This window comes from Pistacia vera, unplaced genomic scaffold (assembly GCF_008641045.1).
Source record: "Pistacia vera cultivar Batoury unplaced genomic scaffold, PisVer_v2 Contig31, whole genome shotgun sequence".
NCBI lineage: Eukaryota > Viridiplantae > Streptophyta > Magnoliopsida > Sapindales > Anacardiaceae > Pistacia > Pistacia vera.
The window spans coordinates 1,305,638-1,314,616 of NW_022196124.1; the positions used below are offsets into that span (position 1 = coordinate 1,305,638).

Genomic DNA, 8,979 nt, shown 5'->3' on the forward strand with positions numbered 1-8,979 from the left:
CTCCAAGTGAAGGAAGTTGATTCTGAAACATTTGTAGGATGAAAGTGATTTTCAAGGTGGAGAAAAGTAATGTTCTTGAGATGATATTGTATCTAACAAAAATGAAGGAAGTGGATGAAATGTGGATCGTCTTAAGTTCTCTGACCAAGGACTGTTTCTGCTCAATTTTGTAACTCAACAGAATTTTTCAACATAAGTGAGCAAAGTGTTTCCACATTGTTATTATATCTTCCCAATGGAAGGTTAATCAGATAGGCTCCAAAGTGTGACTACTGTAATGTGAGTCAAGAAAACTATAATCTTGCACTAAAAATTTGGAACCAGTTTCTTTCCCAATTTGATTAGCTTTATGTTCTCTTTGCAATGTATTCCTTCTAAACTGTTGTGAGAAACCTTATATATTCATGCTCTTTTTTTATTTTTAGATATATATCAGATTTTTCATTGATTTGTAGTTTTATATGTGCAGATCGTGGTTACTATCAGTAGAGAACTGTCAGCCTCTAGTCGCTTGAAAGTTCGTTATAGAGATAGAATAACAATCCTAAGGGAAATCATGGAGATCGTCAGATAACTCAAGTGTAAGAATATTTCTTCAACTTTTTCCATTGATTGCAATATAAGTTTCACTAAAAATTGGTAAATTTAATGACAAACTTGGGTGCCAGCAACTGCTCCTGTATGTATTTCATTTAGTTTACAGAGTAAGGGGCTGTTTGTAAAATGCAAGAGCATGATGTGGCTGCTGGCTTGTTTGGAAGGAGAAGGAGTTAAATTTGGAAGTGCATAATTATCTTTATTCGGGTAGACAGAATAAACATTAAGCCACATTTATTCCATGAGATACTGGGTTTTACAAATTAGTTTTTTTTGTTACATAAAAATTGAGGATATGATTCCCTTATTTTCTCTTTACCAAACAAGCCATTGAGTTGACGAGGTCTTCTCTCTCTCATGCAAGCATTATTATTCCTGCCCTGACTTGCTTAACAATGTGCTTCCAAAACACACTATGTCCGAGGGAATTTTATTTATTTTTATTTTTTATTTTTTTTAGTTCTAATGCCATTTTATTTTCATTACATGATGGTCTCTTGAGATTTGCTTTACGATAATATTACTATAAAAAAGATGAACAAGAATTGGATACTCTCTCTCTCTCTCTACATGTATGTGTGTATATGCATACTTGCCCACACAAGAGAAACATTAGAGTTAAGATGAGATATGTAGCAAAGCTATACCCTAATTTGCGGATGGAAACATGTATCCTAAAATCAATTAATCACACAATTTAGTGTTGATACCTTTTTTATCACATAAGTAAAAGAGGAATTTGATTATTTCTCCCTTTTCAGTGTTAAGATGGAGGGTTAAGTATTGCTGGTATTTTGGTGTCGTGCATTCAGTTATATCAAAAGCCAATCAAGTGATATTGAAGTAACTTAATGGTTTTTCTTTCAGGTATGGATTTTATGATGAATGCTTGAGAAAATATGGAAATGCTAATGTCTGGAAGCATTTCACCGACCTTTTTGATTATTTGCCACTTACAGCTCTAATTGAGAGTCAGGTTTGAACTCATGGTGCAGTCTTGCTCAATTCATTTCCTTCTATTGTGGCTGAGCATACAATACCTTGCAGGTTTTCTGCTTGCATGTGGCCTTGTACAGTTTGTGGAGTTGTCTTAGAATCCTCTTAGACTAGGCTGTTAGATAATATCGTGCTCTGGACGTATACAGGAGGTACGCATACACTGCTCTTGTAAATTGTTGCAAAATTAGCGGAATATTTACCAACAGCATGTTCTTTATACTTGATTTGTACATTTGTAGTCTTTAGCTGGAACAGAATTACCTGCTGTTATGTGATTCTTGTCATGATATGCATTACCTTTTAAAATATTAAATTAAGCCCTTTACAGAATACATAATGTACAGGTTATGTATTTTGTTGTTGGAAAATATTACTAAAGTTATAGGTTAGTTTGTTGTTGGGAAATACTACTAAAGTTAATAGTTATTAAACCAGAAATCTTCTGTGTCTCTAGTGCTTTTCATCTGGGAGTACATATCGATGAGTTGATTTAAGTACAAATTACTTTATCATGCATTTATTAGTTAATAGTTTTGAGCATCTAAATTTTGCAATTTATGAGATACCACTTCGTGTTTAAGTTTAAGCTATGTTGCATAACCGTAATTCAATTACTGCAGATTGTGATTATCAAACAAAAAAAAAAAAAAAGTACAAAAAGGGATGGTTAAGTTGGAACTGTTGAATTTTGCAATTTAGAGAGTACCAAATCGTGTTTAAATTTGAAGCCATGTTGCATAACTGTAAATACCACAAATTGCATTATTAAAAAAAAAAAAAAAAAAAAAAAGAGTACGAAAAGGATGGTTAAAGTTGGAAATGTGATACTATTTAATAAAGTGACATTACAGAAGCAGCTTAGATGTATTGACATGATATTTTCATCGTCAGTGGATGCTAGAAAAGATTGGTTCATCCTCATCTCATCAAATGTTTCTTCCAGCATCATTATGTTTCTTACTTTTCTTCCAATGTTTATGCTGGGAGTAGGTTCCTCATGAGGGCCCAATGTGTGATCTCTTGTGGTCTGATCGGATGACCGGTGTGGATGGGGAATATCTCCTCGTGGTGCTGGATACACCTTTGGACAGGATATTGCTGACAGTTTAAACCATACTAATGGGCTCAGTCTTATTTTAGAGCTCACCAGCTTGTATGGAAGGATACAATTGGTGTCAGGTATGAGAACTCTGAATGAAATTATAATCATCTTTGAATTTGTTGTTACGGAGTGAGTTTTCTAATGGTTTGTTTCTACAAATCATTGTAGGAGAAGAATGTGGTGACAGTGTTCAGTGCACCAAATTACTGCTACCGGTGTGGAAATATGGCTGCAATTCTTGAAATTGGGAGAATATGGAGCGAACTTTCTTCAATTTGACCCAGCTCCTCGTCAGATTGAACGGATAATACACGCAGGACCCCAGACTATTTTTGTGATGGCATAAGTTACATTCCACTGGAAAGTACTGATATTTCCGTGTGTGTTTTTAGATGTCATGCAAATTGAGTTGTGTTTTTTAGTTGAGGGAGAGTCAAAAGAAACCATTGTTGTCGTCATTCTTTTGGATGGAGTTACTCTGTGAGTTTATAGGTTTGATATGTAGAAGGTTCTTTGTATTCTAAAATGGGAGGAAAATAGAAATAACAAGCTGGTGTTGCCCTGTGAATTTACACCCTTAGGTGAAAATTCACTGATTCCAATTTTGCTTTTTATATATGAGAGCTGATTTATGTAGCATTTCTTCTTGAATTATATTGTAATGTTGCTGTGAACAGTGTTTTAATAACCAACCCAGGTGAAACTTGGCAATGGCAAGTGGTCGGGTCCTGGGTTGAATGGTTTGATTGGTGGGTCAAATCGGTGTTCAAAGGTTTGAAATTTAACAAAAATACTCTCGAAAATTCCTTTAAGTCCTATAGGCTTGAAATCTTGTAAAAACCCTCAAACACCATAACTATGTCGACAACTCAAGGTAAATAGGGCCTGTTTTTTATGATGACAACACCCTTATCACCCCGAACACTCTCCTCAATCTTCTAACCCAAACTCATCTCACCTCTCTCTTTTGCTTCGCCAATCGTTGGCAACAACTGTGTGTCACGATTTATTTTTCAATTTTCGATCGATTCACTCACTGGTCACCTCCGTCACCAGCTTTTCACTCAACAACCCTTCCTTTTTAAACTCCCAACATCACAGTCTTTATGTTCGTCAATTGTGTCTTGATTTTTAGGTTTTTGATAAATAGTAAAATTGGTAACTGGTTTGATGAAAGCCTCGGTCCGGTACCGTCCAATTGGCTGTCGGGCTGGGTTTTAAACATCTGGAAATGTTGGAAATTTAAAGCTAAATCAACTAATTGACATAGCCTTGAGTAATTCACTCAAAGGAAAGTGACAGATGAAGCCACTCAATTGTCTCCTAGTGCTACTGATATCTTTATAATTAAGATAAGGCACATATTGACTTGGACTAGTAACTTGTGAAAGAAGTGGACACGGTGTTATCTTGTTTAACAGAAATAAAAAGAGGAAAGGGATGGCTTCCAATTGAAGAAAGCGAGTGGAATTGGAAAATGTTAATAGGTGGGGAGATGATGGGGTGGGGCTTCTCACTACTTGGAGAGCACGGTTCTGTACGTTACTGTAGTGTCACTATTCTACCCTCATAAGTTGGCATACAAGTATTGGAGATTTAATTGAATAAAGGACTTCAGAAAAGAGGCCAATCAATTCAAATAAATTGTATAAATACACGGTAATAATATAATTAAATATTACATCAATAATATTCTGTAAAAAAATAACATTCATATAGTCATAAAAAAATTTTGGTCCTAACTTAGATCATTATCAATAAGAATAAAAATATGTAATAAATTGTAATTTTTCTAAATCTCAAGTGTCTTAAGATTCTTCCTCCACGTAATAATAATTATCTATAATTATAAAAAATATATATTAGTTACACTAAAAGTTAAGATGAAATAAAATAATTATCTAAAATTGTTGAAATAATGATTTATTTTTAAAGTTGTTACTATGTTTTGAACTGTCAACATGGACACTATAATGTATTTATAGAATATACTAGGATTTGACATGCTCATTAATATTTATCTTTTTCATATCTATCTCCTTATCAGACATACTAAATTGACATACTCCATTAATTAATTTATTAAGTAATATATATTTATTTTATACATTACAATAAATATCAATTACAATAAAGATAATAAGTTAAAAAAATAATTTTTGTAATTACTAAGTTAAAATAGATAATGAAATACTGAAAAGAAAATTCTCTTGGATTTTATCATTTTTTTAAAGAAAACATTATGAACAGTGTTATAATTAACTTCGTTGAAAGATTCTGAGGCTGGCGCTGTTATGAACTCACTCAATAGTAGCGTTTGTGTATATATAGTAAGCTCAGCAAACACAATTCGTAAGGCCAAATTCTTTCTTCAAGCCATACACCTTGCTTCTGCTCTAACTCTTTCTCTGCATTGAATCAGAAATGGGTCCTCTTATAGGATTCATGTACCGTCTCCTGCACATAGAGATCATCCGTCTTCTCAAGAAGAAAGGCTTGACCCTTCTGACTGTTTCCCGGCATCAATGAAGTTGATATCTACAGCTCGATCCCTCTGAGTTGCTGGTAATTAGTGGATTCAGCTTCACTTAATTATACTTCAACTTAATTGTTTGTTTTGTTATGTTGTAGTGAATGTGTATTGCAGGACTTTCAGAGACCAAGTCCGATGAACAAGTGTGGAACTTTTTCTGTGAACCGTATTATAAGTATGCAAATAGCAAACGTGCCAACCGAAAAACCAGGACAGGATACTGGAAAATACAGGTAAAGGATGTGTCGTCAAGGATAAAAGTGACAAAATCATCGGAAGCAAAAAGACTTTGGTTTTCTACAAACGTGGTGGTGCTTCTAAGGAGGCCAAAAAATGATGGGTCATGCATGATTCTCTGTTAAGGACAACCCTCTTTATAAGGTATATGCTTTGTTCGCTTCTCTTCTATCTTCTTGCTTTTCTTTTTTACCATTAGTTCTACCTAACCCTGTTGCTTTTTTCAGAGGGATTTAGCTTTCGTTACATCGAAAAGAATCCAAAAAGCAAGGCGATTATCTCAATCCGATGATGGTGAATCATATCACAATTTGGCTTCTGATTCTGAAAATACAGAGAGTCTTTCTACAGAGGTGAGATTTAGAGTATGTTTTCATGGCCATTTTTCTGTATCAAGTTAATCTGTTTGTCCAAGAAAGCAGAAATTATGTGTACCAAATACTTGCAGTTCAATAGTGAGGTTACTTAAATACATAGTATATTGATTTCAGGTAGAACTTCAACTAATAGAGCAGCACAGTTCGGCTTCTGATCCTGGAAATCAAGTTTCAGCAGATACTTCTCCAATGGTGAGGATTTTAGTAGTTTTTAGTGTTGAGTTCTACCACTGATGCATGTAAAACATATTCACACATGCAGCTAATTCTTGTCGTGCTTTGAATGTTCCTGCTAGGAGGATGCTCAACAAATTGAAGAATTACTTGAAGAATTCAATGCACTCCTCGCCACCAGTCGCAATTAATCCAGAACAGGGATCCAATTCCTCCCATACTCAAACGGCTTTAGTAGTAGACAGACTTCCTGCTGACACAGAACTAGACATCGATACATTTGTCAATGAGATGTTTGTGGACTATCCTCCAGCAGCATGTGTTAATCACAATTAAAAGTTGCAGGGGAATACTGTTATTATTATTGACATTGTAAGAGTGCTTTACTATATTCCCAGTTCTGTAATAGTTTGAGAATAATGTTTGAACAAACAAGTTATCCACACCTGTTTAATACACCGGAAAAACTTATATGAGATAATGTAATCATTTTGCTTGATTGACGTGATGAGACCGTTTAAAGAATAAAGACACACATATCACTAATTTTTAAAATCACCTCTTACGATGGTGGTTATTGGTCAGTTATAATAGATAGATATTCATAAATCACAATAATGGGTGAATGATAAGAAATTTGACAAATATGTGATTGACATATATCACTATATTATTGAACGGTTTCACCATATTAACCAAGTGAGACGGTGAAATAGTCTCACATAAATATTTTTCTACATACTGGGCAATTAAAGTATATTATTGATGTATGAGTTAGAGCTATAAGTTCTTGAAGATAGTTATAGTATCTTATTAAAATAAATTACGTTTAAGGGATTAAAGGCAACACTATATTGGGATTCAATCAAGCATATAGTCAAGAGTCAATTTCTACTCAAAATGCCCAAACTAATTAGCAAGATCTTTTATTAGGATTGAATATGTTTAATTTAACCAAATTATGGTTTATATAGTTTCTCAAGTATATTATCACAAATAAAGATTCATTTTGTTATGTAACTATAAAACTCTTATAATTTTAATTATTTAAGAAAAAATCATTAGAATGATAAAAAAAATTTAAAATCTAACTTCAATTTTGAAACACAATTATCCAAGCAAAAATATTCTAGAAAATTATTTAAGAATTCAGTTTGGTTATTTGCAGTTCCTGTTTTTTGCGCGTTTGGTGGTTTTGGCTTGCGCTGCTGTGGTGCCTTTGGTGTTGGTGGCTGTTTCTTCCTTCGGCTCTGTTTCTTGGTTCTCCAATGCTAATTCTAGTTGTGAAGACTCTGATTTTGGCCTCGTTTTTGGTCTGCAGCTTCTGTGTCAGGCACTGTTTTGGTGGTGGCTGCTGGTCCTTTATGGCCTTTCAAAGGGCATTGTGTAGTCACCCTGGCTGGTGTTTTTTTTTTAATTGTTCTTGGGGTGTAGGTGGGTGTGTCAAAGGGTTGTATCTTAGGTGCTTTTTGCTCCTTTGTGCTGCGTTGTCCCTTGCTCATGCATAGGGTTGTGCTGTCACGGATCCTTCGGTTTAGGTGTATTTCTTTCATCCTTAATAAAATTATTAGTTACCCAAAAGAATTCTAGAAAATAAGAGTAGCACCAAGACAGCTTGTGATATAAGGGGACTCTATTGTAATAATGAAATCTGAAGAGAGAAGGAGAAGAAAATTCTAGAAAGAAAGTGAAGGGAGGAAAATTAGTTAAGAAAAGAGAAGGTGGGGTAGCACGAATATAGACTATTGTGTTATTTTTCCACGTTCACACTTGAAATTAATATAATTTTTATTTTTTTATTTTTCTCTTTTTGACTACCGTTATTTAACAGTCCCCGGCATAGATAATAAAATAACACTTTAGATTTTAGAAATTATAGAAAGAAAGGAATCTTTACGGGGCTTCAAAAATAATAAAAATATTTTATAGTTAAAGTTTTGGTATTTATATAAACAGTAAAAAGATAATTTGATAATATTTACTAGCTCATAACAGTTCTATAATGATTTATTAACGACGGGAGGATTTTTGTTATTTCCAAAATCTCAAAAAAAAATTTTTATTATTACATCACACGTGATGGGGTCTATGTCTTTTAACTCTTTATTATAATTTTTGAAAAAATTATCATAGTTTTTTTATGCTGTCATTAAACATTATGAAAGGGTTTATAAGTATAACACAATTCTTTTTTACATTAACAAGACTTGATTATTATGATAAAAGTGAAAAAAAATGATTTTAATAAATCAATTATGATTCTGATAATATTAGACTTGTTCAAAATTTTTAATATAAGCTGTTTAAACTAATCAATTTAATTCCACGTCCTTTAAACTTTAATAGTATGTCCAAAATAACTTCGGTTAGTAATTGGTTTATGCATGATATTACTTTATGTAATAAAATAAATTTTAATAATTTGAAATTTGTGTTGGAGAAGAAGTCTGTCTAGAAAAACAATACTTGCTTCAATGAACACTATAAAGTCATTTTCGATAAATATTATTTATCCTCACTAATTAAGTGATAGACTAGATCTATAAATACGTATTTAGAATACAATGAAATACTTCTTTATATTGATGCAAGGACGACTCAAATAAGAGAAATAGAAAAGTGGGTTTGCATTTTACAATGATTTGTTATAGTAGATTTAAATTTTCTATAATGAAGCACTTTCGTATTAGCGAGTTATTTTTTCTATTCATTCCATATTCAAATGCTTTATAGCAAATTCAACTTCATTGTAGCAAACGTATTTTNTATTATTACATCACACGTGATGGGGTCTATGTCTTTTAACTCTTTATTATAATTTCTGAAAAAATTATCATAGGTTTTTTATGCTGTCATTAAACATTATGAAAGGGTTTGTAAGTATAACACAATTCTTGTTTACATTAACAAGACTTGATTACTATGATAAAAGTGAAAAAAAATGATTTTAATAAATCAAT

General features: G+C 32.8%; 2 long non-coding RNA genes across 2 annotated transcripts; both read left to right on the plus strand.

Moving 5' to 3' along the window:
* Positions 1–504: 504 nt before the first annotated feature.
* On the plus strand, positions 505–1,671 carry LOC116136185. The gene is made up of 3 exons (XR_004128990.1): positions 505–581; positions 1,465–1,573; positions 1,645–1,671. It is a non-coding gene; the product is annotated as an uncharacterized LOC116136185 (long non-coding RNA).
* A 37-nt stretch (positions 1,672–1,708) lies between these two features.
* On the plus strand, positions 1,709–3,026 carry LOC116136184. Its single transcript, XR_004128989.1, has 3 exons — positions 1,709–1,745; positions 2,587–2,775; positions 2,867–3,026. It is a non-coding gene; the product is annotated as an uncharacterized LOC116136184 (long non-coding RNA).
* Positions 3,027–8,979: the final 5,953 nt, after the last annotated feature.